The sequence below is a fragment of the Eumetopias jubatus genome, unplaced genomic scaffold, assembly GCF_037043125.1.
Source record: "Eumetopias jubatus isolate StellerSeaLion01/CBP00866 unplaced genomic scaffold, mEumJub1_p1.0 scaffold_12, whole genome shotgun sequence".
Lineage (NCBI taxonomy): Eukaryota > Metazoa > Chordata > Mammalia > Carnivora > Otariidae > Eumetopias > Eumetopias jubatus.
In genome coordinates, this window is record NW_028274818.1 from 113,376,837 (window position 1) to 113,402,617 (window position 25,781).

Consider the following 25,781-nt stretch of genomic DNA (forward strand, 5'->3'; position numbering starts at 1 on the left):
ACTCCTGCCCCAGCCTGGCCTGGAAGCCCAGTGACCTCACACAGCTCTGTGGCCTCCTGACCAATCAGCATGGCTACATCCCCCTCCCCCACCCCAATAGTCAGGCCAGGCAGGAGCCCTTTAGCTTAACCGGTCCAGGCTGAAAGAAGATCCCAGGTTTCTGTACAGGCTCCTCTGCACCCCTCGGGTGATGGGGGCTCATGTGCAGCCCCCTCCCTCTGTCCCAAGGCCAGGATCTTCATTCCCAGTTACCCTTCGAAGGTTCAGTATCATCTGAGGATCCAGTTTTGTGCAGTATCAGGGTCTTCCCCTCATGCAAGCTGCAACCACAGTTCCTGTTCCAAATCATGGGTTGAGGGGCAGCTCTGTCCCTCTGTGTCAAGATGATGCAGCATGTCAAGGTCACAGGGTGTTGGGCTCACCAGATTAATCGATCCTTAACACTGTGTAGGGCAAATTGTCTTTCCCTCTTCCAAGTACATACTATCAGCACACTTTTCAAAGAGCCACTTTGAATTTCTCTAATTTAGGACTACAAAGCCCACCTTTCTATTCACTGCTTAGTATCACAAGGTCTGGTGTTTCCTACCTGAGTGTCTCCAGGTCTCCTCTCTGGGACCTACATGCAGGAAGATGTGTCTCCTATACTTGAGGGTCAGGAATTCTCACCACAATCACCTGAATATCCTGAGGTTTCATTTTTTCTGATTGTCAGGAGACGACATCTCACCGACGGGAGCATGACAAATGCTCACCTCACATACCTGCATGTGAAGAAGTTTCACCTTCCTGTAGGAGTGTGAGGAGGTCACACGTCCACCTGCATGAAGGGCAGTGTGCCCTCCTCTCCCTGAGTGTAAGTTCTCCACCAGACCATCTGAGCATCAACAGGTTGTCCCTTGCCTACCTGCGTGTCAGGACACCTCATATCTTCTTCCTGAGTGTTAAGAGTTTTCAGATTGTCAAATGAGCTTTATTCACCTACTAACTTCGCTAACTGAATGTCACACTTTCTCAGCTCACATAACTTTCAGGAGATCACATGCCCTTCAACTGAATATCCAGTAGGTCTTATATATCTTTACCTGAGTATCAGGAGCCATCATCTCCTAACCCTAACCCTAACCCCTACCCCTAACCCCTACCCCTAAACCCTAACCCTTACCCCCACCCTAACCTTTAACCCCTAACCCTCACTTTCACCCTAACCCTCACCCTAACCCTAACCCCTCACCCTCACCCTCACCCTAAAACCCCCTATCCCAGGGCTGGTCAGCAGAGAATCTGGGTAGGCCAGCCCTCCAGAGCCCCTGCTAGCCCAGCCAGAGACTCCCTGAGCCCAGAGCGAGCCCTCCCCTGCCTGCCCAGCCACACACTGGCCCCTGACCTTCATGATGGCCTGTTCTTGAGCGTGAAGGCGAGCTGGCCAACTAGGAGGGGGAGTCCAGCTGGTGGGACAGGCTGTAGCTACAGGACAGAGTGACACATCTGAGCTAGCAGGGGCCACACTCTGGTCTCCCTCCCAGAGCCTGACCGGGAGCTGGCATCTGGGTGCCCGAGGGGCCAGCACAAAACAGGGTCTGCACTGACCAGGGATCCATGGCCCCCAGGGAGAGTCCACTCTGCCCTCTCCCCGCTCCTGCCTGGCCTCACCTCTCCTCACTGTGGGGCTGCAGGACCTGGAACCAGGCCCCATTGGGCTGGCTCAGCTCCAGCTTGTAATGATTTCGCAGTCCCTGGAGCAGCAGGATTTCCTGGGGCTGGAGGGAGGACGGATGGCAGACGAGGACTGGGCTGGGGAGGATGCAGGGCCTTGTGGAGAGTGAAGGATGGGGTAGGGGCTGAGTCCTGGGGCCACTGCGCATGTCTACAAAGGGCTGAAATCCCTGAATGCCCACGGGGTCCCTCATTACAGTAAGGACTCCCTTCACACTCGGGCATCCTGCTGGTGGGCCCCTCCTCCCCGGCCTCCTTCCCGCCCCTCTGACTCCAGCCGGGGCTGCCGCCAGGGACAGGCTGGACCTCTGTCCCGGCTCCTGCCAGGAAGACAAGGCAGAAGGAGGGGAGGAGAAGGGGAAGGGGCAGACTGATCTTCTCCCTGTCCTGAGTTGGCCTCCACTGATGCCTCCAGGTCCTCTGGCCCAGCCCTGCACTTAGCTGGACCCTGAGAGGGAGTCTGCATTCCAGGCCAGCTGGGTGGGGGGTATTCAATGACCTGTGTGTCCCCAGATGTCCTACCCACCTGGCCTTGCACCCTAAGGCCTGCCGTCCAGGGTGGGCATGGTTGCGGGGCCCAGTGGACTTTGGGGCCACAGAGCAGTTGGCTATGGTGAGGGAATGTGGGGGACCGGTCAGGTGCAGAGCCATGGGTCTCGTGTACATCCGCCCCAGGGCTTGTTCACTGTACAGATGCTGTGTGCAGGTCTCCTTTGCACACCTGGCCATAACACACCTGGTTGGCCCTCTCATTGGGGAGTCCTGTGTGCCTGGTGCACCTGTCCCCCACCTACCCCTGGAGGAGTGGCCACGTTCAAGCGTTTCCATGTCCAACCCTCAGGGACAGTTCGGAACCTGGGTCAAGAGAGGCAGGGACTGTCCCAAGACAAATGAGGGCTGCAGAGCCCAAGGAGCAGGGCTGCTCTCCAGTCCTAGGTCAGACCCAACCCTCCCATGAGGGTCGCTTTGGGGGTGAGAGCCCCTCAGATCCTCGGGGATAGCTACCCACCCCGTCCCATGTGGGGACATGACCTTGGCATCCGATGGACGTAGAGGCATGCGCACCTGCACACCCACCCACACACACACACCATTCTGACTGCCCAGCTGGGGGTCAGAAGGGGAGGACACCCTGGGAGCGAGGTAGGTGACAAGAGGGGGAAAGAAGAAAGAGGTTGGAGACGGCTGGGCCATGGGGCAGGGCATCAGGACTCCTGGCAAGGACCCAGATCCAGAGCATGGGGAGGGGAGACAGGCCAGGCTGATGGTCAGGGGTCTCCAAGGGGCCTGGGGGTTGCCAGGGCACTGGGAAAAGACAGGGTCTGGGTTCCGGTGTCCACCACCACCCTGCGAACTTGGGAGTAGTAAGAGATACCCTCCCCCAAGTCCGGAGGGCTATAGCACAAAAGGCCTCAGCTTACTCTGCTGTCACTTGGGCTGCAGAGATGCAGTGTCCCAAGGGTCCCACAGGCTTGTAGAAGAGCCTGTTGGCCTTGGATCGCCATCCCCGACCCCCTGTGATCCCAGTCTGGGGAAAATGTTTTCTACCCCCTCGAGGTCCTTCTCAGCAGAGGACAGACTCGGGGCTTGGGGGCCTTAGGACCTGGCTACGCAGAAGGTGGAAGAGCACAGGGCCACCAGTCTGAAGACCAAGGTCAGGGCCCTACTTGTTGCAGCCTCAGGGTCCCCATGTGGAAGAGGATCTAGAATCACTGCTCCAGTCAGGGTGAGGAGGCCTTAGGAAGGAATGGAGCACCAGGACCGGAGAGGGAAACGGGAACAAGGGAGGCTTCTGAGGTTTCTCACATCGCCCATGGAACCCACAGATCCTGCTCCTGGGAGAGACACAGACACAGAGACAGAGAAGGAGACAGAGAATGAACACAGGACAGAGGGAACCAGGAGAAGTCACAGACTCCATCAGCTTGGAAATGACATCCCGGCATTTTGTGCCATTCCAATCCTGAGAGCGCCGTCACACAGGCCATCCACCCTGGAGGGGAGGGGATTCCACAGAGATGTGTGACCAGGACTCAGGGGTGCCAGGAGCCACTGTGGGGACTGCCCAGCACACGGGCACAGACGAGGCCCTGGGACCTGAGCCTAACCGTAATGGGAGCCCCTGGAAGTCTGTGTTGGGAGAGGACAAGGTCAGAATCAGTTCATTACTACCTTCCCATGGGGGTTGGGACACAGGCAGGAGGGGGGTGGCTTTGCCTGGACCCCAGAGCAGACCTAAGCCCCTCTGAGCTGTGTTCCATGCCAAGCCCAGCCCCTGGCTCATCCTTGCATTGCCAAGTATGCACCAGCCTCCTGTGATAGCAGGCACGGAACATGTGTATAGGTCCTACCCCTGATGGCGTCCCTAGATGTAGAAGCCAGAATACCCCGATGTGCAGATGGGGAGCCTGGGGAGGCCCTGAGAGGCACAGGGTCTGTCCAGGGTCACAGCTCTGGGCACATGCAGGAGCCTGGTCTGAACCCAGCTCTGTGCCCTCACAGTGGGGACACCGGCCGCACCCAGGCCTCCCAGGGGCTGTGGGTGGGCTGTGTGGGTATCACTGTGTGGATGGGGCATGGGGGGAGGGTGAGCATTGAGCATCCGGAGAAGGGGGGCCCTCCTGTGAGGAGGAAGTTGGGTAAGGGGACCCCAGGCAGTGGTGACCTCACTTCTCTGACAACAGAGCCAAAGAGAATTTGGAACCCTGGTAACCAGGCACCCACATTCCACAGACAGCCCCCTGACCAGGTCATTTCATTGGAGATCCTCAAACCAAGATGTTCGCATGTTGCCTGCCGAGGTCCGGAGGCTGCAGGCAGAAGAAAGCGCGCCCTGCAGACGCTGTCCCCCGCTGGGGATTTCCTGTCAGGGCTCCCCACCGCCTCTGGCCATTCGGCTGGAAGAACAGAAAGGTGACACCAGGAGGCCCAGAGCCGGCCACCCAGCCCCACTCGCTCTGATGACCTGTGTAGCCCCAGGTGCCCTCCCTGTGTGTGTCTGTGAGTGTGTGTGTGTGTGTGTGTGTGTGTGTGTGTGAGTGTGTGTGTAAAGAGGGGTCATGGGGGTGGGGCCACCCCGAGCAGGAGCAGGCTGATGAGGGGTCAGATACCCAGTGGGCAGGTCATGTTCAAGGTCAAGGCTGGCTGTGTGGGACGGGGTGTGCAGGCGCTGCCCCTTCTGCCCGAGATTTATCCCGATAACCCTGCAGGGATGGGTCACTGCATCCCGGGTGCAGGGCTGTGCGCGCACAGGTGTGTGTCTGATCTGGGAGCAGCAGGGGGACTGGGCAGGAGGACAGTGCGGATGGCCGGGGAGGGCTGTGAGGCCTTGGGGCCGGCTACCGGCCCCTGTCTTTGCAGAAGGTCACGGAGGACATGGAGAGGCAGCTGGCAGACATGCCCTCCTCCCTGACAGAGGGGTTGACCCCACAGGCATCCCGAGAAACAGGTGCTGGGGATTGCCGGGCAAGACCTCCGACACCACACAGACCACTGTCCCAGGTGGTTGTCCACCGGACAATGGTCCAGGAGCCAGAGCCCTTGGAGGCCAAGGCCGAAGGTGAGAAGGCCGGGGCTGGGTGTTTGTGGTGTGTGGGGATGCGTCGGTGCTGGCCCCACAGGGAGGAGCCCCCAGAGGCTGGTGTGGGGCCAGGAGCAACGACTGGGCACAGAGCACACAGCGGTGGACTGCAGTTGGGGAGACGTCCCTGTGAGGGTTCCTTCCCGGATGTGGCTTCTCTGGGAGGCCCTGGGCTGGGCTCTGTCTCTGCAAAGGCCCACAGAGAGCAGGCACGGGGTAAGCTTTTCTCCTCTCACAGCTGCTCCACAACCTGAGGAGCTAGAGCTGGATCTGGAGGGAGGGCTGGTGCCTGCAGTGACTTCAGGAGGAAACCAGGAGCCAGCATATGACCCGGCACCTGCCCACGGAGAGCCTGGCGCTGTCCAGGAAGAACTGGCACCTCTTCCTGCGCCAGCCCCTGCCCCTGCCCCTGCTACAGTTCCTGCCACTCCCCCTTGCCCCACCCCAGCCCCTGCCCCTGCCTCGGAACCAGATCTTGACCCAGTTCCTGCCCCTTCCCTTACCCCTGCCTCTGCCTCTGCCCCAGCCCCTGCCCCTGCCTGTGCTCTTGTTCCTGCCCCTGCCCCTGTTCCTACTCCTGCCCTGCCAGAGCCACTGTTCCTGACCCAGATCCTACCCTTGCTCCTGTCCCTGTCCATACTCCTGCCAGAGCCGCTGCCCCTTCCCCTGCCCCTGCCAGGGCTCCTGTTCCTGCCCCTGACCCATATCCTTTCCCTGCTCCTGTCCTGGATCCTGTACCTGCCACTACTGCTGACCCTGTCCCTCCCCTTGCCCCTCCCTCTGCACCTGCTCTTACCTCTGTCCCTGCCCCTGTCCCTGCCCCTATCCTGAGCCCTGCCCCTACTCCTGCTGCTGCAGGGCTCCCACTGCCACATCCAGAGTCCACAGCCCTGCAGGGAGAGCACCTTGTACAATCACCCTTAGTTCCATCGCCGGAACCCGAGACCCCGCCCGATTGTTTCATCCCCTCCCCCTGTGTTACTTCTCTCTGGTACATTTTAACTGTTATTTTATCCTTCCATGTCCTATATACTGTTTATTATTTGTTTTAAATAAAATTTCTTCTTTTCAATTGAACACATCATGAGCATTAAGTACATGCCCAACGCTGTGCCACCACACCCCAGAACATTGCCACAGAATATCTCATTCCCCAAAGGAGTCCCCGAACCAGAAGCCCTCCCTGCCCTTTTCTCCCCCAGCTCAGACCCCGGCAACCCTTAAGCTGCTTTCTCTCTCTGTTCCTTTACCTATTCCTGATGTTTCTGGTATTGGAATCACACAATAGGGGCCTTTGTGTCTGCCCCCCTAACTTCAAAGGGGACTCCTTTTCTTCTGTGTTTATTTGTCATAAAATTTCCCTTATTTGATATTGAAATCCCCGAAGGATTACACATCAGATGTAATCAAAGAGGCCACTTTAGGAATTATGGGCACAAACTCAGGGCCGAGACCCTTGGTCCTGCTGGGACCCCACAGCCTGACCCCAGACAGGACAGGGCTGGTTCCTTCTGAGACCCACACAGAAACCAGGGAAATGCAGAAAGCTGGAAGACACACCACAAAGGGCAAAAGCATTGCTCACAACCCAAAGGCAGAGAAAGGTTTCACCTGACTCTGGTCCAAACCACGCTCCCAGTCACTGGGTTCCACAGGGACGGAGACCAAACACAAGCAAGTCCAAGGCGGAAGGATAGGCACGAAGGGAAAATGTGTCAGAGATGCGGGAGCTCCTGGGGAAGGACTCTGGCAAAGGAAACCCTTTGGAGGCAGCGCTGGTCACCCTCAGACTGGCAGGTGTCTGGTCTGGGCACCAGCAGCCCTGGGGAGAACCTGAGGAAGTAGAGGTCCCCTGGAGAGAATGGTGTCAGGCACCCCTCTCTGGGAGAACAGTGAGCAGCACCCATCCCAGGCCACAGGTGCACCCATCCTCAGCCTCGGACTCAGCCCCGGAAACTCTGACTCGGTTTTTCACACACGTATTGTCAGGAGTGTTCATCACAGCGGTGCTGGAGAGAGCAGGGAATGGAACAACACTAATGCCCAAGGAGATGGATGGGATCCACGGTCCCAGTTCTCATGACAGAATGCTCTGCAGCTACTGTCCCGGTGTCATCCGGGGCACAGGATCCGGGAAGCCCCTCCTGAGACCCACCCCTCCTGCCACCCTGCCCCTGGGAACATTGGGAATTGTTTGAGGAGGAGGGGGAGAGGATCCAGGATGACAGCGGGTCCAAGGAGAAGGAAGGTCAGCACTGGGAGGACAGATGGACGTGCCCTGAGCCACCATCCAGGGCCCAGGCTGTGATGCCCTCGGACCTCACCCCAAATCAGGACTCCTGATTTATGGACCCAGCTTCTGTGGATTTACTCCTTCCCTCATTCCTTCTCTCCCCCATTCATTCCCCACCTCCAACCCTCCCTCCCCCTCCCTCCCTCCCTCCAACCCTCCCTCCTTCCACCCTCATTCAGCAGAGGATCTGGGGTCCCTGCTGTGTACTGAGCACTGGGGCTTCATCAGTGAGCACCCCCCAACCGACATGGTCATGTCCACTGTGGGACGTGACGGGGGCCGTCCTCAGGGTTAGCAGTGGTGATGAGCACCAAGAATCAGCTCCTGAAAACAGAGGCCAGTTGCACAATGCAAAGAATGGAAGACCCATGCTTAGCACTTCCTCTAGAAAAATCTAGTCCTGAAAAGTAATGAAAAGTAAGTATATCCTAGACTTCATGCAATGTGAGTTCTCCTGGCAGGTACCTACTGATTCCTAGAACCAACAAAGAGTAAATCCTCCAGTGTCGACTGGGGTGTTGTGACCCAACTTTTTGGACCAAATGACTGCGTTTCAGCCAACATCTCCAGGGCCTCTGAGTTTTCCAAGGGTCTCTGCAATTCTCTGATCCTTTCATCAACCTCCTTGGGAAGCTCTATCCTGTCATCTTCCTTGTCTTTGCCTCTTCTGGGACCCTTCAATGACTTCCCCGCCAGGGCCACCCCTTCCAGGACTCCCTGTGCTCCCTGGTCTGACACCCACATCCCACACTGGGTCCTGTGAGCCCGGTGCTTTTTGCAAGGACTGTGTCCTCCTTCTGGGGTCACTAGCCATCTCTCTTGCAGTGGCCTGCCTCTTCCTGCGCTGGGTCTCCTCTGAGCAGTCTGTGAGGTCAGACTATGCCCATGTCACGGGCACGGAAGCGAGAGTCCAGAAGGTCCAGACGACCTGCTCCCAGTCCCAGCGTGTGGAGCCTGGGTCAAGGATGGTCCGCGAATAGAGCAAGACTTGGGCCCAGGGAGACTGAGGGGGTATGTGGCACAGTGAGCCTGCAGGAGGAGAGGGAGCACTGTGGGGACCTGGTGCACAGGCCTGCTGGGAGACCACATCTCACCCACAGCAGCTCTGTCCCCAGGGCTGGAGGGTGTCAGGGTAGCCACCCTCCGAGGCTGCAGGCTGACAGTGACTGACAGGAGAGGAGGTGCACCTGATGCAAGAGAGAACCCTGAGGCAGAGAGGCGGGGGCAAGTGCTCCCCCAGCAGCAAGAGGAACTCAGGGTAGCCACCCTCCCAGGCTGCAGGATGGCAATGGCTGGCAGGAGAGGAGGCACCTGGTGCAGGAGAGAGCCCTCAGGCAAAGAGGAGGGGGCTGGCTCTCCCCCAGCAGCAGGTGCACTCGGGCAGGCTGAGGGGACCTCCGTGGACAGCGGTGCCTGCATCTGGGTTCTCCACACAGACCCCCTCCTCAGGCTCAGCACGAGCTTGTCTGGATGGCCTTTGTCCCCCAGATACAAAGTCTGGCCCAGGACCCTCCTCAAGCCCCGACTCCCAATCCTTTGACCTCAGCTCAAGTGACAAGAAATGGCCAATAGTTTAGGTGGGTTTGGGTGCACAGGGACATTTGCTTTTCTGGCCCATGCTGTAATATTGCTGGCATTTAAAGATCTCAGGGCTTTGATTCAAAACCGGTAGGATACCGGGGACCCGAGTCGGGTCTCTGGAAACCTGCCTCTGGACCTTGCAGCCCTCCCAACCCACCAGGTCTGCTCAGAATCCCTATAGGTCACAGACCTACAGTCTTGGCTCCTCAGATGGCCCGGACAATGCACCTTCATAAAGAGATCCTGGTGGGGCAGCAGAACACACTGCGGATTCCAGCAAATCCGCCTCCCAGAAACTGAGGGTACTGCTGGACGAGCTGTCTGAAAACAGCCATGTCAGGGTTCCAGGAAGATACCAGAGGCACAGGAGTAACTGAGGAGCACCTGAAGGTCAGGGAGAGGCAGTCAGGCTTCCAGACATTTCTTCCCTAAAGCTCTTCATTCCTCAGCCTTTTTTCTGGTGATTCTGCTTGGTTTCTATTGCCCCAACTGTTATCCATTGCCTTAGGCAGCAGAGACTGATGTATGCCTTTAAATGTTTTGGACATTGAATGTCTTCCAGTAGCCACTTCACTGCTGGGAGAGTTGGTAACAAGCAAGAAGTCCCAGAGGACTCCAAGGGTCTGGACTTGGTGTTTCCCTCTCCTGAGATGGGGACACCTGTGTGAGGTGCAGGTGGTCACCTGGGGGAGGATGGCGGGCACCTGACGTGGACAGATGGGGTATAGGTAAGGCCCGAGGCTCCCGGGGTATGTGCCTGGCATCCAGACTGAATAGATCTTCAAAGCTGCAGAATGGCTGGGATCATCTTCAGTCTGAGGAGGAAGGTGAAGGGAGCAGAGGGGACTGAGGATGTTCGGCTCAGACAGGAGAGGGCTGAGCCACACTTATGGGGGGAAAGTGGGTCAGGTTCAGGCTCATAGGGACAGACCTTGAGGCCATTATGCCATGTGAAATAAGCCAGTCCCTAAAGGACCGACACCGGACGACCCCACTTGTGAGGGATTGTGAGTATTCCCTTTCACAGAGGTGGAAGAAGCTGCTGGGTGCCGGGGCTGGGGAAGGGGAATGGGGGTTATGGTCTCGTGGGTAGAGGTTCAGTTTGGGATGATGAAAACATTGTGCTGATGGATGGAGGTAGACGGTGTAGAACAGGGAATATACTTATTGTCACTGATACACGCTTCATGGTATCAGCTGTATGTCCATTATACCACAATACAAAAGAAATGAGTCATGAAGTCAGGGCCATCACGAGTCCCTGGAGGGCCCAGGAGCAGGGAGCCTGTATCTTAGTTCTCGCTCTCATACTCTGCCGCTTGTTGGGTGACTGAGCTTAGTAAGTGCTTGCTAAGACACAGGGCAGGCAGCTGGTCCAGAGAAAGTGCACAGGTGCAAACCCACTGGTGGGCACTGAGCAATCCCAAGGTGATGCGCATCCAGACAGAGCGAATGCCCACATTTCATAAACACCAGCACAGAAATAGTCATTTAAAACCAAGTCAGGAACCTTATATAGCCCAGAGGGCTCCACGCTCCTGGAGGCCGAGCTAGTGGCCACGGCCAAGGCCTCTGGTGGTGAGGGCACTGGGGGTCTGGGAGGTGGCTCGGCGCACCCCTGACCCTGAAGCCCCATGGCCACGGTGAGGTGTAAGGACTGGGAGGGAAGACCCGGTCAGCACCCGTTCTGGCTCCATGGCTGCTACAGGGCTGCTCCCAGCCCCAACAGGAGATGTCTGTTTAGAACCATGGAGAAAACCTTTTCCCTCAATTGTTCTTTTAAGATGGTTGCTTAGCATTGACACAGAAAAACATCCGATATAAAACTGGAGCCGTTCTGAGCTGCAAAGGACCCGGGAATGATCAAAATGTAGTGACCGCAAAGAGAGGACCTTGTGCCCCAGGCAGGCCTCCTGTGCGCAGGGCTGGTTAGGGCGCTGGTGTGCCCGTGCAAGCAGTGCTGGGCTCCACAGTTTCCCTGAAGGGAACAGAAGTAGGAATCTGCTCTGACCGCTCTGCTCAAGGCAGCACCCCCTGATGGAGATGGGGGCAGCCCCTCGTGACGTCCAGATATCCTGGGGATTCTTGGGCACAGCTACAAATCTCAGCTTCTCCATGACAGGGGCCAGCCCATCAGCTGCGGGTCTCACAGGTCCTTCAGGGGACAGCCCAATACCGCAGGTCCCACAGCTCCTCCAGGGACAGCCCCTCATGAGTTCTGGGTGCCCTGTTGATTCTGGGGCACAGCCATGGTTCTCAGCTTTTTCATGACCCAGGGAATGATGGGGGGGCCAGCCCAGCAGCCATGGGTCCCACAGGTCCTCCGGGGACAGCACCTTGGTGGGCCTGCGTCCCAGCAGGTACCTGTTCAGGTGGCTCTTATCGGGCCACACAGCCTCAATTCCATTGGCCAGTTGACGACCATCGCCCGGTGACAGGCCGAGGTCATTCGGGGAAACTCCACCACCAGTTCCCCAAAAAAGGCCCCCATGTAGTAAAAGTTGCCCTGGTACCTGGGGATGTGGGTTGGGACTGTGGCCTGCGCTCATAGCTAAAGTCCTCATGGGCTGCCCAGTAGAAACCGAGGTGTGCGGTACCAAAGAGGGGAGACAGGATCTCCATGCCCACATGTTCCCAGAACTTCATTCCCGCATCCACGTGCACGCACACCAGGTCTTCCACGTCACAGAGGAAGCGCTGCTCGCGGAAGCGTCTGATCATCGCTATGTGCCACATGGACACATCCTGCCAGAGCAGGATGCCGCGGACCTCGACAACCACCATCCTCTGGCCCTCCCAGAGTGGCCCACGGGGCACAGCAACCAGCTGGTCGGTGAAGATGTAGTAAGTGACCCTGTGTCCTCCATGAGGACCACCACCCTCCGGCTTACCTGGAAGGGGACTCGGGGCCCGGCAGCTGGCTGATTGGTGAAAACCTAGTAGGTGACCCCATGCCCCACCATGTAGTGTTTCTCTGCTATCTGCAGGAACAGCTCCAGGAAGACCACGCATCCACAGGGGGAGTGGACAGGGCAGGAAGAGGGTCACTGCCAGAGGCTGGCAGCAGGACACCAGAGTTGGGGGCCTTGGACGTGTGCAACTTCTTCATGGGGGAAGGCCCTGGGCTCCTTTAAGGAACATCCACCTCCTGACCTTCCTGAGGGAATCTGCCAGCAGGACCTCCCTAATGTCTGTTCCCAGAGATGGGGGCCATCAGCAGCCTGTCTTCCAAAGGGCAGCCTGAGGCTTCGGAGGCTGGAAACCCATGCAGCCCCACAGTCAGCATGCTGGAGCCTGGAAAACTTCCCCTGTGCTGAGCTCCTGGGCAAACCCTGCAGGTGCCCTCCACTGGCCGCCCCCCTGCAGATCCCATCCCCACCTTCCAGGAAGGAAGCACCTTTGGGCACAGCCCTCATTTCTTTGTCTTACAGAGGGGCTAGAATCAGCAGGGCCTACCACCTGTCCCATTTTGCTTTGAGTGGGCTGCCGCTGGCCCCCACAGACCTGTCTCCACTTCCTGTAGGCTCCTCCCTGGAAGACTGCTGGGCATCCTGCTGACAAGGTGCTCAGTAAGCCACTGGTATTCCTAGGAGGGGTCACCCTCAAACTCTGCCACATCAGGAATCAGGTCCAGCCTGTGGACAGGGAAGGCAAAAGTCAACACCAAGAAGAAGAGGGGGCTTGCTTAGGCCCCAGGCTTGAATCCAAGGGTGTAAGCTTCCAGGTCCAGGTCTACATCTCCCTGGCCCCCAAGGGTTTAAAGTCTTATCCAACCACGTCCCATGGCTGGTCCCCCTTTAAGGGTACTACCTGCTCCGCCCTGTGAGGACAGCAGTTCCCCCATTATCAAGTGTGGTGAGCCCCTCTGAAACTGATGTTTTTGCATAGGCACTAAGGCTACTTCCCTGGGCGTGCCCCATACCAGGAAGGTTTGTAAATCACTCACACTGGGAAGGCGGGCACTACATTGAAATAGGGGATAACCACACTCAACCAGCAGACATGTGTCAGGTCACCAGAGGGCAAGTCCAGACCCAGCCAATGGGGGAAGATGTCAGATATGAAGCAAGGGGAAGGAAGAGTGATCCTGGCAGAGGGCACAGCAAAAGCAAAGGCTTGTAGTCAGGGCCAGGGCACATGTGGGATGACCACACACTTGGGTGGCCCACAGAAGGGTGGCTGTGGTGGAAGAGATGAGGCTGGAGAGGACGGGCATGAGGGGAGCATACCACAGAAAGGCCCAAAGGTTATGTTCCGAAAATATCACTCTAGTTACCAGAGGAGAATGGGCTCTGTGCAGCAGAGGACAGGGTGACCCTAAGCCTCACCCTAATCCCTAACTCCTAACCCTAACCCTATCCACTATTACCAAACCCACAAATCAGCAAAATGCATTCCTGTACCTTTCTTAATATAGATGTAAGAAGCTAGATCAGAAGAATTGCAAAACCAAGAGCTCATAAATAGACTGTGCACCCTAAGCAAGTGGCTCTGCACAAACACCTCAAAGGTTATTCAATAGAGTGAAACAAGCAATGTTATACAGCACAATGAATTTTTAAATAAAAACATGTGGTCATATTAATTGATGTAGAAAATGTTCTAACCAAAGTCCAATGTCTGTTGCTGATATAAATACTCATGAAAGCAGGAATAAGGAGTAATTTTCTCATTAAAACTCTAGCAAACACCATGCTTAAGTCTGAAGATGGACAGCTCTACTCTGAAATCAGGAACAAGGACGGGATGCTGGTTTTCACCTGTTGCTCAGTTTTGTACTGAAAGTTCTACCCAGAATGATAAGCCAAGAAAGAAGGCATCCACATGTGAAAGGAAACACTAGAACTCTGTCTATTCAGAGACCAGGGATGACATCATCTTATATAGAGCTTCCAAAAGAATCAACAAAAAATGATTAGAGCCAGTTACCTAATTCAGCACAGTTACAGGACAAAATATCAATACACAAAAATCTCTCTTATTTGTATACACTAGCAATGAATCATCCGAAAAGGAATTTAAGAAAACAATTCCATTTTAGGGAACATCAACATTAAGCAAATATTTAGGTATAGATGTAATCAAGGTGCACATCTTGTACATTGAATGTTACAAAACATTGCTGAAAGAAAGTAAGGGAAACCTAAATAATTCTGAAGACACCCCATGGTGATGAAAAGACATGCTATTGATAAGATGGCAGTAGAACACAAGGCGATGTGGAAATTCAATGTGTTCCCAAGAAAATTCACAAAGGCCTTTGGGAAGAAATGCACAAGCTAATCCTAACAGTCATATGGAATTTCAAGGGACCACAAGTTAGCCAGAACAATCTTGAAAAAGAAAATCAAAGGTGAAAGGTCATACTTCCAAAGTTCAAATCTCATACAAAGCAACAGTCAAGAAAAAGTTGTGATACTGTCGTAAAGGTATGCATTCACCCTGGAGCAAATAATATATTACATGTTAATTCATTGAATTTAAATTTAAAAAATTTTAAATAAATATATAAAATAACAATTTTTATTTTTATGCATACCCTTTTCAAAATGTATGCATACAGATCAGTGGGATTTAACTGAGACCAGAAATAAACCCATTCTTCTATGGTCCACTGAATTTTGACAAGGGTGGACAACATTACATTGGGGGACAATTGGTTATCCATGTGCAGAGGAATGAAACTGGACCCTACCTCATTCCACATAGAAACGTTAGCTCAAAATAAGTAAAGGTTTAAATGTAAGAGGTAAAATTATAAACTCTAGAAGAAATAAATGGGGATAAATCTTCATAATCTTGGATTTAGCAATGCTTTTAGCTCTGACACCAAAGCATTAGAAAAGAAAGAAAAAATCATATCCTCAAAATTACAAATCTTTTCAGCACGCCTGGGTAGCTCAGTCAGTTAAGCACCTAACTTAATTTTGGCTCAGATCATGATCTCAGGATCATGATATCAAGCCCCATGTCAGGCTCCACGCTGAGTGTAGGGCCTGCAGGTGAGTCTCTCTCCCTCTCGCTCTGCCCCCGACCGCTCACACACTCTCTCTCCCTCGCTCTTAAAAAGATGTAAAAAAAAATTACAAATCTTTGTACATTAGAAGTGACTATCCTGAAAGTGAAAAGACAGCCCCCAGAAGGAAATATTTGTACATTATGTATCTAGTAAGAGACTGTTGTCCAGAATATGTAAAGAGCTTTTACAACTCCTCAACAAAAAGACCACCTAATTTTAAAATAGACAAAGGACTTGGATAGCCCCTTCTCCAGAGAAATCATGGGGAGTTGGGTGTTTAATGCATACAGGGTCTCCCTCAGGGAGAATGAGGTACAACCGTGGGAACTCAGCTAAGGCCAGAGCACTGTGTAGAGGGGAAACACAAGCGGGGGAGTGGGAGAGGGAGAAGCAGGCTTCCCACCGAGCTTGGCGCCCGACGCGGGGCTCAATATCAGGACCCTGGGATCATGACCTGAGCTGAAGGCAGACACTCAGATTGAGCCACCCAGTCGTGCCATGTTAGTCTTGTTTTATTTTCAGTTATACTTGAGCCTTGAGCAACTCGGGCCTGAACTCTGTGGGTCCACTGATAGGTGGAAATTTTCCCTGGTGAATACAGTATGATACTATGAATGCATTTTGTCTTCCTTGTGATTTTCTTATTAACCTTTCCTTTTCTCTAGTTTATTTTATTGTAAGAACTTAGTATGTAATATATGCAACATACAAAATATGGGCTAATCGACAGTTTATGTTGCTGGTACGGCTTCTGGTCCACAGTAGGCTATCAGTAGCCATGTTTTTTTTGGGGGGTCAAAGTTTTATGCAGATCTGTGGCTTCATGTGGGGTCAGCCTCACTGACCCCCACAGTGTTCGAAGGTCAGCTGTATTTCAGAGCTGGGGGTAGACAATAATTTTTAGGGGTCTTGGGCCTTTAAAGATCTTAGTTCAAAACTCAGATTAGCTGGGATCCTGGGCAGTGCAGTGGGGTGGGGTTGGGGGGAGGCCTTTCTCAGATACTCCAGCCTGAGAGCAGCTGATGTCCCAGTGGGTCGTTACCTGACTGCATGTGGGAGCCCCCTTGGGGGAAGCACAAGTGGGCGGACAGGCAGGTGCCCAGCATTTTCAAGCTCCTCTACTGACCACAGCATGTGGCCAGGGTGGCCGTGTCCACTCTGGGTGCCCTAACTTGGCCCAGCCGTGCAGGTTCCCGGGCGGATCACCTTGCAGAACTGCAGGAAATGAGAATTAGCCTTCCCACCTACCCACTCTCCTCCCTTGCTGAAATTGGAGCTCTCCATCTTAACTCTTGGACCTTGTTATGTCATCACTGTGAGGGTCAGGGGACAGGAGGGGGCTCCTGACACACAGGACAGAGTGTGGCCTTAGTAGCTCAACAGATGTGAGTTCGAATCCTGACTCTGCCCTGTACCAGCTCTGCCATCTGGGAAAGGCTCTGAACTGCAGTTGCCCCCCTGAAAGGGGGGCGGGGCTAATGCCGCCTACCTGCAGGATCTCCATGAGGCTCATGGAGGGGAGGCTGGGAGACGCGTGCGTCCCCTCTGCCCCAGCTCTGCAGCTGGATGCACGAGGGTCTCCCTGGCTCTGCCATCTTGGCAACAGCCCTCCTGTGTGCACGCCTTCTCCTGGGCTCCCTGACACTTCCCACCCTAGGTCAGGCTCCCCCTTCTCACCGTAGGTTAACACCCCCTCCCCAGGAATGGTGGAGGTCTGCCCTTGCTGTGCCAGGGGCTCATTGATGCCTCTCCCCTTGCCTGCCTTCCACCGTGGTTCCACCGTGCCTGAGGGCAGTGCAGCCTACTTTTCCCCCTCCATTGCCTGTGAGGCCACTGTCCGCCCTCCCAGAGATGCCTGGTACCATCCACACCGGCCCCTTCCAACCATCCAATCTGGTATTGTGGCCATAGCCAGCTCCAGAAATGCAGCAGCATTAAGTCATGCCTTGCTAAGACCTGCACTTGCCCCAACTCACTGTGGGCCCATAGGATCGGGCCCCGGCCTGCCTTTACAGCCCCCTCTCGCTTACTCCCTCACTCACCTCAGATCCTCCCACCTGGGCCCTCCCACCTCAGGACCTTTGCACATACTGTTCTCTTTCCTGGAATTCTCTCTCCTAGATACATAATGAGCTCTGACTCAATTACCCCTTGTTTGGGGGTTGAGTACCCACCCCACCATATTCAGTCCACTGCAATGCATTCTTGTACCACCTTATACTTTTCCAATAAATGAGCTTGATCATGTGATTCGTGGCCCTCTATCCCACTAAATGGCAAACTCCATGAAGCGAGGGCCAGGCTGGATTTTGCCCATCATTATAACCCTTCAGTTGGTATGGCGCCTGGCACAAACGAGGAACCATTTGGACTGAGTGTATAGGCTTGTGTCTCTCGTGTACCCGTTAATAGTTTCTTTAAGGAGCAAGTGCAGAGTAACAACAGGGAAATGGCCCGGTTTACCAGATGCGTGAGTGCCCACTGGGGCACTTTTTATCACAGATAAAATACAGGACCCCTGCTTAGAATCTCAGCCAGGTAACAAATGACTTTTTTAGGCTATGTTCCAAATATTGTAGGGGACATAGTTAAACAAAAATTACTTGTTTATGTCATCTACCGTGGCTGGAAAACCAGTCCAATTTTTGCTAAATCTGACCACTCTGTGCTGGAGCGTGCCCACTTCTCTTGATGCTTCTATGCCCTTCCTTCCTCCCTGGCACCGTACTTGCTCAGGTGCCGGCAAGAATAAGATCCCCTGCCCTCAAGGAACCCGCAGTCTAGTGTAAGAGACGAGACCACAAACACAAATCTCTGAGGCAACGCCAAGTCTATTTCTGAGAATTTAGAGGCTCTGGTTGGAATAGGGACAGCCTTGGAATTTAGCAGATACCACAGATCATGGCACAGAAAAGCAAGTCCAGAAATAAACCCACATTTCATAAGACTATAGATTTGAAATCACTGATGAAAGGATTATTCAGTAAGTTATGTTAGGGCAATTCATTAACTACCTGGACAAAATCAAATTAGATCCTCATTGCTTTGAGCCTCACACCCCATTTTCTCGGTCTCCTCATTTTGTCTGATATGGTGTTTGTTTCTGTGCATAAGGTCGGCTGTGTCTCCTGGTCTTATACAGAAAGTGTCCCATGGGGCTAGGCAGCACTGTCACCCTGGTCACCAGACCCTGTGTCCCCTGTCATGAGTGCTGCAGGAGTGCTGAGGGACAGGGCTTGCCCTCGGGCCGACTGTTGGCAGTGACCGGCCTCCATAACTGGGGGCCTGCTGGTACCAGTGCGGCTGCTGGGAGGCCTGGCCGTAGGTGCCGGGTTTGCTGGGTGGGATTGCCAGATCAGATACAGGACCCCCGCTCCCAGCACAGTGAGCCAAGAGGCCCAGCCCCAGCTGTTGTGTGTGGGCTGCTGGGTCGCATTGGCTCCCATCCTCCCTGGACAGGAGTCTCTTTACAGGACTGCTGGTCCCAGCCAAAGTGCCCACCAGGAATGGTGGGGCCTGATTCACTTTGTAGGGGCACCTGCTGGGGTGGGAGTGTTGGGGAGGTGGGTCCACAGGGGACCAGCAGGGTGTGGAGTGCTAGCAAGTCAGATGGAAAGCGTGAGAATTGGCTTCTGCAAACACCAGGGTAACTTCAGAAGGAGGGCAGGAAAGTGCTGAGGACCGGGCATTCTGTTCCCAGAGAAAGCCCCTGCCGATCCTTGCCCTCCAGCACACACGCTATGTTAGACAATGATTCTCCAAACTGCTGCCCCCATGCTAGGTCTCGGATGGGCTGACGCTCCACGCCGGCGCTGTAAGAGGGGAGCCTCCAGCTCTCCCAGAGTGATGTCCCCTTAATTTTCAAAGCTCCCCAAGATAAGCTGTGAAGATTTTCAAAGCCAGACATTATGCAGGTTCGTCTTCCTGGGGAGGTCCTCAGACGCGGGGTACCCGATGTGGGGCTTGATGGCCTCACTCCTCATGGAGGATCTCTGCGTCTCTGACATCCCTTTGGATTGTAGCTATTTGTGCTCGGGTTTTGACTCCGGACCTCGTCTGAGCCCCCGCTGCCCGGTGGATGTGGCCCTCTCCTCAAGCCCCCCGCTGCAGAAGGCCTGTCCTCCAGTCTTCAGGTCCTTTCCAGAGTGGGCGGCATTCCGTGTGTGTCGTCGTGTCCACGGGAGGAGGTGAGCTCGGCATCTTCCCGCTCACTCGTGCTCTCCACTGTGATCTGCACACTCATGTTTTTAATTAGGTAGGAAAGTAGAGAGAACCAGAAACCAGAAAGCCTTTAATGCTGTTTTTTAAATATTTCCCATGTAGTTCTCTTTACTGATGTTATTTTTTTTTTAAAGATTTTCTTTGAGAGAGGGAAAAGGAGAGAAAGCGAGAGAGGGAACACAAGCAGGGAGGAGATGGAGAAGCAAGCTCCCCACAGAGCAGGGAGCCCAGCGTGGGGCTCGATCCCAGGACCCCGGGATCATGACCTCAGCTGAAGGCAGCTGCTTCACCGACTCAGCCACCCAGGCGCCCCTACCGATGTTATTTTTTCACGTGGCTGAGATTTACTGTCTAGTGTCCTTGCATTTTTAACCTTCAAGAAGCCCGTTGGCGATGCCTGGATCACAGGTGTCCCTGTACAGGTTTGCAAACGCCCCAGGATTTTATCTAGGATTAGCACTTTCTCGTTAGTTTTGAGGGACAGATTTCCCGCTTTTTCCTTTCCACATTTTGTCATCCTGCTGACTCCTGGACTACAGGGCTTCGGATGGGAAACTGATCTAATCTTACTGTGGATCCCTTGCACATTGCGAATTGCTTCTCTTGGACTTTTTCCAGTGTTTTTTCTCTTGGTTCTTGGCAGTCTGGGTCTCTGTGATGCATCCTGCTTGAAGCACATGGAAATTCTCGAGTATTTAGATTCATGACTTTCAGTACATTTGCAAAGTTTTCAGCCATTCTTTGTTCCAATTGCCTGTCTGACATTGACCTCCTACCTTCCCTTCGGAGACTGCTGTGTTGCTGGTGCTCCTGATGGACTCACCTGGGTACCTCGGGCAGGTGCTCATTTTTTTCCCCTTCAGTTCCCTCCATTTTGAGTTGTTTTCTGTGTGTTGTGTAAGATAATCGTCCAAATCCTTTCTTTCTCTCTTCCTGTTTTTTTTTTTTATTTCTAGTTTCACTACATTGTCATGAGAAAGATAGTTGAAATGATTTCAATCTTCTGAAATTCGTTAAACCTGGTTTTGTGAACTAAAATGTCATCGATCCTGGGGAATGCTCCGTGTGCATTTGGGAAGAATGTGCATTCTTTTTCTATTGGATAGAATGTCCTGCATGGGTCCATCAGTCCATTTGGTCTAAAGTAGAGTTGAAGTCCAGTGTTTCCATATTGATTTTCTGTCTAGATGGCTTATCCATTGTTGAAAGTGTGGTCATGGACTCCCGTACTATTATTATCTATTTCTCCCTTCAGATCTGTCCATATTTGCTTGACATATTTAGGTGCTCTGAGGTTAGGTGCAAATATATTTATAATTATTCAATTTTCCTGTTGAATGGACCCATTCACCATCCTATAAGGGCCTTCTCTGTCTATTGAGACAGTTTTTGACTTAAAGTCGATTTTGTCTGCGGTAAGTGTAACCATATTTGTTTTCTTCTGTTGACCACTTTTGTGACCTGTCTTTTTTTAATTTCTTCACTTTCAGCTTATGTGCCTCTTTAAATCTAAACTGAGTCTCTTGTAGACTGTATAAATTTATAGTATACCCTATGATCTGTGAAGTCAAGATCTCCTCTGCCCTGTTCCTTTTGGCACCATTCTCTAAAATTTTATGAGAAGAGTACTTTAGATAAATTTTAGTATCATTTTGTCCAATTTTAAGTACCTGAATTGGTATTTTTTAAAAATATTTTATTTATTTATTGGACAGAGAGAGACAGTGAGAGAGAGAACACAAGCAGTGGGAGTGGGAGAGGGAGAGGGAGAAGCAGGCTTCCCACGGAGCAGGGAGCCCGATGCGGGGCTCGATCCCATGACCCTGGGATCATGATCTGAGCCGAAGGCAGATGCTTAATGACTGAGGCAGGTGCCCCTGAATTGGAATTTTAAAATTTTATTTTATATTAAATTTATATATTAACTTTGGAGAACTTGTAATTTTGTTCTAGTAACTATTCTGTTTTGGAACATAACATATCTTTTCATTGGTCCAAATCTTTCACATAGTTTTATAGTATTATTTAGATAGGTGTTTTACTTATCCTTAATTTTTCAATGTTTTCCTTTAAAATTTTCATGGTATCTCCCTTCATTTTCATTTCTCATTGGTATCATTAAGGAAAAAGATAGAGCAACTAATTTTGTATATTTATCTTTGGATAATATATATTAACCAAACAGCTGCCAAAGTCACTTAATTCTAGCATTTCTGTAAACCTTTAGGCTTCCTAGTTATAAAACCCAGTGAAAAATAATAACAGACTAAAAATAACTTGGTATTTTCTCCAAATATCATACTGATTTTTTTTTCTTATTGCATTTGTTAACATTCAACAATATCAGTATGATTGGTAGTAGTTGTAGGCAAGAAAACCAATTTTAACAGAAATACCTCTTAGCGTTTTTCAAGTTTGGTTTCTATTTTCAGGTCAATAACTCCATCGTCTTTAAGAAGGTATTCTCATTGTGATTGTACTTCAAGGTTTTATTAGATAAGCCACTTATGAATTCTGTCCAACAAGTTTTCTGCATCTATTGATATCCTATGGCAGTCTCCTTTTTTGATGTAATTCTTATGTTGGAAGATTTTTCATATCCTGGATTCACTGGGTCATGATGCGTGCTTTTGATACCCTGCGCCTTGTTTCAATAAGATTTTGTTCTATAAATATTAACTTATAAACTTATAAACATGCTAGATGTTTATAAGTGAGATTGTATACTACAAAAATCTTTATCAGTTTGCGCTGTTGGTAATATTGACTTTATAGAGTCAATTATGTAATTTTCTATCTTTTTCTATACCTTGAATTCATTTAAATCATTTGAATAATTTATTTTTTAATGATTAGCTAACTCTGTGAAGCTATCTGTTTCAAGGGCTGTATTACTAGTATCATTATTAGGATTGATGATAGGTTTTTTTCTTTCAAGTTGAGATTGATTTAAATTTTCTAGGTATCCTTGGTCAATTTTCTAGTTCTATTTCCTCAGAAATTGTACTGTTATAACAGGTATAACAATACACAAAGTTACCCATCCTCTCTTTATTTCTTAAACTTATTTTTAGAGTTTTACCCAGTGTCATAAATACTAATAATGAGTATTTTCTATATATATGGTTTATGACATCTTTCTCACTTGGGACCTTGTATATTTTTTCACTATTCCATGTTAATCAAACTTATAATGACTATGGTGGTTATTTAAAATGTATTTTATTATTATTTATATATATATATATTTATATTTAAGTGTAATACTGGTTTCTGGAGTCAAATTCAGTGATTAAGCACTTACATATAATACCCCCCGATGCTCCTCACAACAAGTGCCCTCCTTCATGCCTGTCACCAATCTAGCCCTTCCCCACCCACCTCCCTCCATCAACCCTCAGTTTGTTCTCTATGGTTAAGAGTCTTTTATGGTTTATTTCCCTCTTTCTTCCTCCTGGCCCCATCCATATGTTCATCTGTTTTCTTACTCACATTCCAAATATGAGTAAGACCATGTGGCATATGTCTTTCTCTGACTCACTTCTTTCCCTTAGCGTAATACACTCTAGTTCTATCCATGTTGTTGCGAATGTCAAGATTTCATTCTTTTGGATGGCTGAGTCATATTCCAGTGTGTGTGTGTGTGTATGTGTACCACATCTTCTTTATCATGGTGGTTTTTTAAATGGCTTTTTATTTAAATGCCCCTCTTTATTCTGATGAGTGCTCTTAAGTTTGCTTATTTTATTTTTAGTTTTTAGTGCTGTTAAGTTAAATTCCACCTTTTCTGATATTAATATTGCCACCTCAGCTTTATTTTTATTTGCATTTGCTGATATTTTGCTTTTTATTTTTAATCTTTATTACACTTGCTAAGACTTGTTTTTATTTTTTACTTTTTTAAAAGATTTTATGTCTTTATTTGACAGAGACACAGCAAGAGAGAGAACACAAGCAGGGGAATGGAAGAGGGAGAAGCAGGCTTCCCGCTGAACAGGGAGCCCAATGTGGGGCTCAATCCCAGGACCCTGGGATCATGACTTGAGCTGAAGGCAGACGCTTAACGACTGAGCCACCCAGGTGCCCCAAGACTTGCTTTTATAAACAATATATTTTACATGCAGTCTTCCTTTCCTATTTAATGGAATTCAGCTCATTCATTGTAAGTATTTTAGTTGCTTCATTAAATTTTATGCTTTAGATCTAATTGTTATTGATTGTTTCACTTTGTTGTTTTTTCTTCTATTTCCTCTTCGTTTTTTTTTTTTCTGATTTGATTCTTTATCCTTCCCTTAAAATGTTCTAGTTAATTAAGAAGTCCTAGGGGCGCCTGGCTGGCTCAGTCGTTAAGCATCTACCTTCGGCTCGGGTCATGATCACAGGGTCCTGGGATCGAGCTTCACATCGGGCTCCCTGCTAGGCAGGAAGCCTGCTTCTCCCTCTCCCACTCCCCCTGCTTGTGTTCCCTCTCTCGCTGTCTCTCTTTGTCAAATAACTAAATTAAAAAAAATTAAAAAGTTCTATTTTCTTCTCTCCTATGCCACTCATGGTTCCTACTGTCCCTGTAAGACTTACAAACAAATTTCTCAACCATTATGTGGAAGAAAGAGGACCCCCATGTCCCCAGTCCAACTGCTTTCCCCCCCTGCTGTGTCTCTTCACAGGAGGAGAGGTTTTCAGATGCTTTACTTCCTCCCTCTTCCTCAGTAGGTAAGACCATTAGAATGTTTCATTTGCCTTCTCTCTCCACCCCCCATTCTTATGCTTTCTAGATGCCATTACAGTGCTTTAGTTTCAGACTTCGACAAGTTTTCCCTTTTCAGACTGGCTTCTCTATGTCAGTAATCCATACTGAACACTCGTGATGAACGTGTGCTGGTGCGGATGGTGGTTGCTGCCCCCAGTCACACTCCCATACATTTCTTAAGTTCTGCCAGGGCTCAGTAGTACACTTCGGATACATCAGAGGAGACAGCATGTGCAGCTCCATTGTTCAGCGTCAGTTGCAATGGAAACATGTTGGCTGGAATCGGGCCTGCAATCCTGAGGAGCCTGACAATCCCTGAAACAAAGACTCTCAGCCTGTTGTCCACATCGAGTGGTGCAGAAAGAAGAATGGTAAACACTGAAAAGGGTCCATTCAATTTAGCAATTGGAACAATGTTCCCAGGGGACTCATTTAGTGGAAAGACAGGGATTCTGTGTGAGGAATGCAGGAAGGCATGAAAGTGCAGCTTGCCGCCACTGGAGGCTGTGCTGAGCCTTTGTCGGGCCCAATACAGAGAGCCACGTCCGTGCCGCTTGCCGCCACTGGAGGCAGTGGTGAGCTATAGTCGGCCACTCCACCAGAAGCAGGGACAGTGCAGTAACCACCTGGTATAGTGACAGAACTGGTGTGTGAGTTTATGTCTCTTTTCCTTTATTAACTCTGCTCTTCATTCACCTGAAAGTGAGCCAATACTCTTTTTTTAAGAGTAAGATAGGCAGGTAGTTGAGGTTCAATAACTTGCCCAAGGTCACAGTGTTTTTAACCCCTCTGTAACCGTTCCGTTTCCTTCCTGGAGTCCAGAGTCCCTCATGTTTCTTCTTCCAATCTGATATCTTCCCATTCACTTTTTCCTCCCTTCCCCTTGGTCCTCCGCACTATTCCTTATGTTCCACATATGAGTGAAACCATATGATAATAGTCTTTATCTTCTTGGCTTCTTTCACTCAGCATAATCCCCTCCAGGTCCATCCATGTCAATGCAAATGGTGGGTATTCATCCTTTCTGATGGCTGAGGAATATGCCATTGTATACATGAAGCACATCCTCCTTATCCATTCTTCCGTTGAAGGGCATCTCAGCTCCTTCCACAGTTTGGCTATTGTAGACATTGCTGCCATGAACATTGGGGTGCAGGTGCTCCTTCTTTTCACTACCTCTGTATCTTTGGGATAAATACCCAGTAGTGCAATTGCTGTGTCGTAGGCTAGCTCTATTTTCAACTTTTTGAGGAACCTCCATACTGTGTTCCAGAGTGACTGCACCAGTTTGCAACCCCATCAACAGTGTAGGAGGGTTCCTTTTTCTCTGCAGCCTCTCCAATACTTGTTTCCTGCCTTGTTAGTTTTTGCCATTCTAGCTGGTGTAAGGTGGTATCTCACTGTGGTTTTGATTTGTATTTTCCTGATGGCAAGTGATGTTGAACCTTTTTCCATGTGTCTGTTGGCCATTTGTATGTCTTCCTTGGAGAAATGTCTGTTCATGTCTTCTGCCCATTTCTTGACTGGATTATTTGTTTTTTGGTTGGTGAGTTTGATAAGTTCTTTATAGATCATGGATAGCAGCCCTTTATCTGTAATGTCGTTTTCAAATATCTTCTCCCAT

At 50.9% G+C, this 25,781-nt stretch overlaps 1 pseudogene; it reads right to left on the minus strand.

Moving 5' to 3' along the window:
• Positions 1-6,136: 6,136 nt before the first annotated feature.
• On the minus strand, positions 6,137-12,181 carry LOC148162932 (histo-blood group ABO system transferase-like; annotated as a pseudogene).
• Between the last annotated feature and the right edge of the window lie 13,600 nt (positions 12,182-25,781).